Source organism: Patagioenas fasciata, unplaced genomic scaffold (assembly GCF_037038585.1).
Source record: "Patagioenas fasciata isolate bPatFas1 unplaced genomic scaffold, bPatFas1.hap1 Unplaced_300, whole genome shotgun sequence".
Taxonomy (NCBI): Eukaryota; Metazoa; Chordata; class Aves; order Columbiformes; family Columbidae; genus Patagioenas; species Patagioenas fasciata.
Window position 1 is genome coordinate 1 of NW_027288734.1, and position 9,056 is coordinate 9,056.

At 54.5% G+C, this 9,056-nt stretch overlaps 1 long non-coding RNA gene across 3 annotated transcripts; it reads right to left on the bottom strand.

Annotated features, from left to right (window-relative positions):
• Nucleotides 1-71: 71 nt before the first annotated feature.
• On the bottom strand, nucleotides 72-7,506 carry LOC139826845 (uncharacterized). 3 transcript variants are annotated; one of them, XR_011736968.1, is made up of 5 exons: nucleotides 7,454-7,506; nucleotides 5,315-6,098; nucleotides 5,044-5,132; nucleotides 3,844-4,124; nucleotides 72-2,599 (listed from the first exon to the last, which is right to left on the bottom strand). It is a non-coding gene; the product is annotated as an uncharacterized lncRNA (long non-coding RNA). The 3 variants fall into 3 exon arrangements; XR_011736969.1 differs by lacking the exon at nucleotides 72-2,599 and having other exon boundaries at nucleotides 3,606-4,088; XR_011736967.1 differs by lacking the exon at nucleotides 72-2,599 and having other exon boundaries at nucleotides 3,607-4,124.
• Between the last annotated feature and the right edge of the window lie 1,550 nt (nucleotides 7,507-9,056).

Here is a 9,056-nt window from a genome sequence, read left to right on the forward strand (position 1 = left end):
AGACTTCCTGATCTGCTGGATTGCTCTCCCCCTGGCCTTCCTCTTGCACTTTTTTGGGGGAGTCTTCTTCACACATCCGAGCGCTCTCCCTCACCCTTGTCTTGCCTCTAGTCAGGGCGCTCTTCTCCCGCTGGAACGCTCCTCCCCGCCATCCTATTGCCAGACTGAGAATTCTTGACCTGCCGCAGTCCTGCCCCGCCATGCTCCTGCCTTCTGCCTGGGAAGTCACTTGAAGAACTGGAGCGCTCTCCCCCGCTGTCCTCTTGCCTTTCCTCAGTGGGATTTTGGCCTGCTAAAGAGCTCCTCCCTGTCGTCCTCCTGCTGGATTTCTTGGGACTTCTTGACCCATTAGGGCGTTCCCCCTGCCACCCTCTTGTGGTTTTTGGGGGAGTCTTGTGACCAACCAGGCCGTTTCCCCCCACCATCCTCTTCCCCTTTTCCTGGGTGCTTCTTGATCCACCAGAGTGCTCCCCTGCACCATTCTTTTGCCTTTTTTGGGAGAGTCTTGTGACTCGCCGGAGAGTTCTCCACCATTGTCTTGCTGGATTTCTTGACATCGCTTGACCTGCCGGAGCGCTCCCCCTCGCAGTTCTCTTGCTGGATTTCTTGGGACGTCTTAAACAACTGAGGGGCTCACACCCACCATCCTCTAACTGCATTTATCGAGATTTCCTGATCTGCCGGAGCGCTCGCCCCTGCTGTCCTCTTGCTGGGTTTCTTGGGACCTCTTGACCCACACGAGCTCTCCTCCCCACCGTCTTCTTGCCGGACTTATTGAGACTTCTTGACCCGCCAGAGTGTTCCCCCTCATCATCCTCCTGCCTTTTTCTGGGGATTCTCTTCAACAACTGAAGAGCTCCCCCGCACTGTCCTCTTCCCTTTTTTCTGGGTGATTCGTGAATCACCGGTGAGCTTCTCCTTACCACCCTCTTGGGCTTTTTTCAGAGCAACCTTGACCCATCAGAGCACCCCCTCACCGTCCTCTTGCCAGATGTACTGAGGGTTCTTCATCTGCCACAGCGCTCCCCCACGCCGTCCTCTTGCTGGATTTCCTGGAACCTTGTGAACCACTGAGGGGCTCCCACCCACCATCCTTTTACCGCATTTATTGAGACGTCCTGATCTGCCAGAGCGCTCCCCCTTGCCGTCCTCTTGCTGGATTTCTTGGGATCTCTTGGACCACTGAGGGGGCTCCCACCCGCGATCCTCTTACCGCATTTATCGAGACTTCCTGATCTGCTGGAGCGCTCCCCCTCGCCGTCCTCTTGTTGGATTTCTTGGGTCCTCTTGACCCATTAGGGCGTTCCCCCTGCCACCCTCTTGTGTTTTCTGGGGGAGTCTTGTGACCAACCAGAGTGCTCCCCCCCACCATCTTCTTCCCCTTTTCCTGGGTGCTTCTTGATCCACCAGAGTGCTCCCCTGCACCATTCTCTTGCCTTTTTTGGGGGGAATCTTGTGATTCACCGGAGCGTTTTCCACCATTGTCTTGCTGGATTTCTTGACACCGCTTGACCTGTTGGAGCGCTCTCCCTCACAGTTCTCTTGCTGGATATCTTGGGACCTCTTGAACCACTGGGGAGCTCCCACCTGCCACCTTCTTACCACATTTATTGAGACTTCCTGATCTGCTGGATTGCTCTCCCCACCGGCCTTCCTCTTGCACTTTTTGGGGGAGTCTTCTTGACACGTCCGAGTGCTCTCCCTCACCCTCGTCTTGCCTCTAGTCAGGGCGCTCTTCTCCCGCTGGAACGCTCCTCCCCGCCATCCTATTGCCAGACTGAGAATTCTTGACCTGCCGCAGTCCTGCCCCGCCATGCTCCTGCCTTCTGCCTGGGAAGTCACTTGAAGAACTGGAGCGCTCTCCCCCGCTGTCCTCTTGCCTTTCCTCAGTGGGATTTTGGCCTGCTAAAGAGCTCCTCCCTGTCGTCCTCTTGCTGGATTTCTCGGTACCTCTTGACCCACTGGGTCTCTCCTCCTGCCGTCCTTTTGCCTTTCCTTAGTACATTCTTGGTCTGCTGGAGTGCTCCCCCCCACCATCCTCTTGCTGGATTTCTCGGGACCCCTTGTCCCATATAGGACATTCCCCCCCACCACCATCCTGGTGTGTTTTTTAGGAGAGTCTTGTGATCGACCAGAGCGCTCCCCCCTTGACATCCTCTTCCCCTTTTTCTGGGTGACTTTTGAACCACTGGTGAACTCTACCCCATCATCCTCTTGCCACATATATTGAGACTTGTTGATCCGCCAGAGCGCTTCCCCCCCTGTCCTCTTGCCAGATTTACTGATACCTCTTGTCCTGTCAGAGCGCTCCCTTTCGCAGTCCTCTTTGTTCAGTTTGTAAGGTAGGAGGGGGGATCTCTGATTACAGAAAGGTCCCTTTGTTCTAGGAGACATTCCCGTGCTCCATGCTTCAGGTTGCCCATCTTCCCTCTCATTTTCAATATGCAAGTCCATCACCGTCCTCCTCTTCTTTCTTGATCCCTCGACTCCCGGATGAACTCAAATCCTCTTTCTTGATCACTCTTTCTCGTAAGTTCACAACCTTACTTTCCTTTCTTGCTTTCGCCTTTGTGAGCTGCTCCACCCAAACCGAAATGCCCTGAAGACAGAAATACACCCACCCCAAGCCCGTACAGTCACATAGGGGGTGAGTCCGCTCGCTGACGCATCCCCACATCCCACAGCAAGCCCACCTTGCCTTGGCCCCGGCCCCCCGCACAGGCCTTCCCACCAACCCAGCCCCTCCGTAGCAGCACAGTTTCCCAGCATGCACCCCACAAAGACTTTCTTTGCCAGTCACCCCTGGCACTTACAGCAACACACCACATCAGCATCAAGAGCCCTGGGAGTGGAGAGCTGGCCAGGCCCTCACCCCGGCAGGATCCTCTTCCCCCTCCTTTAGCTGATGGCAGACAGACAAGACACCTCCCAAGAGGTGTCCAGCCCTCTCTCTCAACCACTCATGAGTACAAAAGCCCAGCCTCTACTCACCCACCCCGCCTCCCAAAACCCCACCAGCAGCCCCTGGTCCCAGCTGAACAGCAGCCAGTGCTGAAGATCTGGCTCGTGTTGTCGGACACAACCTTCCCATGGATGTCTGGGCCCCTGAGCAGTTTCCAGGGGTGGGAGGGCGCAGTCCTGATTACAGGGAGGTCCCTGTCCCAAGGGGGACATTTTCTTCCTCCTCACTCCTGACTCGCAGCTCCATCACCTTCCTCCTCTTCTTTCTTGATCCCTCCTGACTCGCAGGTCTACCACCGCCATCTTCTTTCTTGATCCCTGTTGACTTGCAGATGCACTCCAATCCTCTTTCTTGATCGCTCTTCCTCGTAGGTTCACCACCTTCCTCTTCCTTCTTGCTTTCGCCTTTGCGAGCTGCTCCACCCGAACAGAGATGCACAGAAAACAAAAATATACCCACCCCAGGCCCGTACAGTCACACGAGGGGGCGAGTCCGGTCGCTGACGCATCCCCACACCCCACCACAAGGCCACCTTGCCTTGGCCCCGGCCCCCCGCACAGGCCTTCCCACCAACCCAGCCCCTCCGTAGCAGCACAGTTTCCCAGCATGCACCCCACAAAGACTTTCTTTGCCAGTCACCCCTGGCACTTACAGCAACACACCACACCAGCATCAAGAGCCCTGGGAGTGGAGAGCTGGCCAGGCCCTCACCCCGGCAGGATCCTCTTCCCCCTCCTTTACCTGCTGGCAGACAGACACCTCCCAAGGGATGACCACCCTGCTCCCTTAACTGCTCCCAAGTCCAAGAGCCCAGCCCCTGCTCACCACCCCCACCTCCCAAAACACAGCCAACAGCCCCTGCTCCCATTTTGCCACTTTACCCCCGAGCACGGTGTCTAGGGGTGGGAGGGGGACGCACTAATCACAGATCGTTCCCTGTGCTTAAGGATACATTCTCCTTCTCGCTGGCTCAGCCTGCCCATCTTCCTCCTCACTCTTGACTCGTAGCTCCATCACCTTTCTCCTCTTTTGTCCCCTCCTGACTCACAGGTCCACCACTGTCATCTTCTTTCTTGACTCTGCTTGACTCACAGGTGCGCTCCAATCCTCTTTCGTGATCGCTCTTCTGTGTCAGTACACGGAAGACCGGGCACATGAGAAACTGCAAGAGTCAACAGCATGAGAACAAGCATTAGTGGAAAAATACAAGAACAAAGGACTGTATGCTATGTGATACATCAAGGACAGAGGAGTTGATACAGGATTGATGCATCAAGGACAGAGGGACAGCTTGTGATAGACAAAAAAGGTGTTTATGGCAGTGACTTTGGTGGGAACACAAAACACATCACTTATGTAATGACTAACTTAGCTAATCAACAAATGCTTGAGCAAGTATCATAGCGAGTATAAACACAAGCCTGAATTTGTAATAAACATCTCTCATTGCACCTTAAAAGAGAGTCCGTACCGCATTCGCTACAAATGGCGCCCTGGAACAGGGACTTTCAGTGTGCCTATAAAGGCAGTAGCCGCTCTGGTAGCGAAGCCCAATCGAACCAGGAAACAGGACCGGGAACCAGGACAGTGCGCGCCCACCACCAACGAAAGGTGAGCGATTGGGAACCATGGGAGGGAAGCTATCCCTTAAGCAAAGACAAACCCTGGATGTCCTTCAATATGCGCTACAAACGCAAAATCAGGATGTATCAGGGGTCTGATTGGTGAGTTTATTACAATGGATGGCTAATCATGTGCTAGACTTTCCTACAACTGGTACATTTCAGTTGGAGACATGGCACAAAGATGAATGAGAATTATATGAACAGGTAACGACTGGAGATAAAGCTGCTTGCAAATATTCATCTACTTGGGGAAAAATTATGACTACTAAGATACAGGATACAGGACTGATACATCAGGGACAGAGGGACAGCTTACTATAGAAAAAAATGCGTATATGGCAGTTACTTCGCTCATGTAATGTCTAACTTAGCTAAAGAGCAAATGCTTGAGCAAGCATCATAGCGAGTATAAATGCAAACCTGAGTTTGTAATAAATGTCTCTCATGGCACCTTACCGTGAGTCCACGCCAGATTCGCTACACTCTTCCTCATAGGTTCACCACCTTCCTCTCCTTCCTTGCTTTTCCTTTGCACGCTGCTCCACCTGAAGAGAAACACACAGAGGACTGAGCTACACCAGCCCAAGGGCACTACAATCAGACAGGGGCTGAGTCTGGGGGCTGACACCTCCCCACACCCCACAACGAGCCCACCTTGCCTTGGCCCCGGCCCCTCGCACATGCCTTAGAGATATCATAGCTCAGTACAAATCCCCACAGTCCTCACCTGCTGTTGGGTGCTTGCGGAGGGTCACACTCCCTGTGCCCCAGGGCACTGGCCCTACACGGCCAAGCTCGGCAGCGGGACTGTCTGGAGCTGCCGCTGGCTGGTTCTCCAGCTTTAGGGTCACCCGCAGAAGCCCGCTCTCCTCAGCTCTGCACACCCATCCAGTTGCGCCGCCCAGGCAAAGTCAGCTTCACCCTCTGCTCTACACCTCACCTGCAAACAACCAACTTTCAACTGACAACTGTCCAAAACCCACCGACAAACTCTCCACACCTCAGCCTTTCGTTTGCAACTGCTGCCTCTAGTGCATCTCACAGACAAGCCTTCAAAATCCCCTCATCCTGCAATAACACTCCAGCACTGATCACCTGTGGGAACAACTACCACAATACCATGCAAACACCAACCAGTTCTGGCACGGAAATATCACTTTCTCCTCAAGATTCCACCCTACACCAACTGCTGACAAACACACGCTGTCCTCACCAAAGCCAAACGCTGCAACAACCAGCGACAACTCAAATTTGCGTGGGCGGTGCAAAATTGCAGGGGTGAGCTAACGCAGAGCTGGGCTTGAAAGCTGCAGAATGTACACCCTGTTGTTTAACGTGGTGAGTCACTCCCATTCTGCCTTCTCCCTGGGAGAAGCGCATGAGCAGAGGTTACTTCAAGGCACGATGAGAACGGTTCGGTTCTCCGGGTCTCGGAGGGCGAGAGCGATAAATGTGATCTGTGTCGTGGCGCAGGAACTTCCCATCCACTTGCTTCTCCATTCAGTCTGGTGCTGCAAGAGAAGGAGAGAAAGAAAAAGTTAGGACCGAGTTAACAACCTCATCATCCCTGACCCCTAATCTGCAGGAATCCTAGGAGGCCTGATATAATTTTGCTCATCTCCCTGTCTTTGCTGGAATACTTTACTGTAGAAATTTCTGTCATCAACATTCTCTTAACCGATCTGATGTGTTCATAGTTCCTAGCCCAGCATCCTTTCCTCAAAGTACCTCAGCATTTCCCTTTGAAACCACACCTTAGTGCCATCCCGTCCCAGAGCTACCTCAGCATTTCCCACTGCAGCCTCTGCGATGCCATCTCCTCCCTGAGGTACCTCAGCCTTTACCACCAAAACCTCTCTCCCTTCCGTCCTCTCCTTTAAGTCCCTCACCCTTTCCCGCCAAAGCCTCCCCCGATGTCATCCCCTCCCTGAGGTACCTCAGCCTTTCCTGTCAAAGCCTCCCCCGATATCATCCCCTCCCCGAGGTACCTCAGCCTTTCTTGTCAAAGCCTCCCCCGATATCATCCCCTCCCTGAGGTACCTCAGCCTTTCCCATCAAAGCCTCCCCCGATATCATCCCCTCCCCGAGGTACCTCAGCCTTTCCTGTCAAAGCCTCCCCCGATATCATCCCCTCCCCGAGGTACCTCAGCCTTTCCCGTCAAAGCCTCCCCCGATATCATCCCCTCCCCGAGGTACCTCAGCCTTTCCTGTCAAAGCCTCCCCCGATATCATCCCCTCCCTGAGGTACCTCAGCCTTTCCTGTCAAAGCCTCCCCCGATATCATCCCCTCCCCGAGGTACCTCAGCCTTTCCTGTCAAAGCCTCCCCCGATATCATCCCCTCCCTGAGGTACCTCAGCCTTTCCTGTCAAAGCCTCCCCCGATATCATCCCCTCCCCGAGGTACCTCAGCCTTTCCTGTCAAAGCCTCCCCCGATATCATCCCCTCCCCGAGGTACCTCAGCTTTTCCCGCCTAAGCTCCTCCCGCGCCGTCCCGCCCTCAGGTTCCTCCGCCGCTCCCTCCGTTCCCGGCCCCCCCCGCCCCTCGCGCCCCCCCTTGGCGCTCCCGACCCGCCGCTGCCCCCTCCCGCTCGCTTTCCTCCCTCTGTCCTGTGTCACTACGGGGGCTCCCCCTCCGCCCCACGGCCCCGCCCGAGCCCCGCGCAGCGCTCAGCGCGGGGCTCCCTTCCCTCACAGCCGCCCGCGTGTTTCCCCCTCGCCCCGGCCTGGGGCCGCGCTGTTGCGGCTGGCTGCCCCTCGCCTTCCTCCTTCCGAAACCAGCCCGTCTGTCACCCTCCAGCCTCGCCCCTCAGCCGGTCCCGGGCCGCCCCGTCCAGTCTCCCCGCTGTCCGCCCGCCCCTCGCTCACCGCCGGCCCCGCCGTTCCTCGCGCGCTGCTCCAGCCGCCGCACCGCCGGCACGTGCTCCGCGGCCCGCGCACTTACGCAGCATGTCCCCGCCCATCCCGCGCAGGAGCCAATCCCGTCCGCGTCCGCCACCGGGCTGCGCCCCCCCCCCCCCCCCCCCGCCTCCGCGCCCGGCACTGGCCCCCCCTGCCCCTCGCCCCCCGTCCCGGAGCCACCGGCGGCCGCAGAGCGGCGCTGTCCGCCCGCAGGGCGGGGCCGGGAGCTTTCAGGCTGCGTCTGCCCGGGACCGAGGGCTCTGCCGCCTGCCCGGGACAGCCCGGGACCGAGGGCTCCGCCGCTGCAGCCCGTTTCGTGCCGCTTGCGCCCCCCAGGTTACACGGCTGCAGCCTTCCTGCTGGTTTAGCTCACACACCTTTCTTCTTTCTAACTGCACAGCAGTTCACACTCACAAAAGTTCGTGCTGGTTGGCATAAGAGTATCTGCATAAGAATTTACAAACATTACAAAGATATACCACAGACCACAGCTTTCTAAGCTTTCAAGTTAAAGTTCCATGTTTAAATAAAACAGACAATACCAGTAGAGCTGTGTACCTCTGTCGTCTTTGTTCAGAAAGAAGTGACAACACCAGAAAACACATTGACAGCCAGTGCTTTGAACAGTGAAGGTGGGATCTACAAAAGTCTGATTAAACTAAACAGCCTCAGGTCTTTATCAAGCTGCAGATCTGCCAGGAATGCTGAAATGCAAGAGTTTACTCCTGCAATATTCCACGATGGAACAGCCATTTCATATCAAATATAATCTCAAAGTTCCAAACCAGTACATTAAAAAGCTACCAGTAAGTATTAGAAGACCACTGCAAGATCTTATTGCTTTTTGAGTTAAATAATAATTTTTCAATAAACCAAAACCCAAACAGGTTCTCAAATCTGTTGCTTATCATCCTGTTCATTCATTAGCACTGCAGCAATCAGTTTTTATACAATGTGTCAACAGAGGCGTCTAAAAAACCCCAAACAAAACTTATTCAAGTCCACGGACACCCCCGCCCTCCTTGCCCCCCCTCACCCTGAGCCCCATGATCACCACTTGGTGCGGGAGAGGAGCACAACTCGACAGACAGAACCAGAAATCCGACTGCGGTAAGAAGGAAACATCGAGGTAGTTACAGCTTCCTTAAACATTCAAAATCTGATGTCTTCCAAAACAAAGCACATCATCCTCATCATTTAAAAAGCAAAGTTGCTTTGTACGTCTCTGATCCTCACACCAGCTGAGTGGTTCTCAAGTCCGCTGAGCTCCACTGTGCAGCCACCCCCACGTCTGTGTCGCCTTGTCTGGAGTCCCCAGTCGCGGGACAGTGAGTGGGGTTGGACTCCAGTGATAAAGAAAAACACAAAGAGTCAAATTGGAAAAGTAATTAAAACAGAAGATCTGAAAGCCAGTTTAATTTTAATAACTTATTTGTACACTGCTATAAGCATATGAAGTATGGGGGTCACGAACTCTTGCTACCACATATGTGCCTTATTACAATAAGCACAGGAAACAAGGAAGTAGCATTCCTTCTATTTTTGATGTAATTATGAGCTAATACATCTC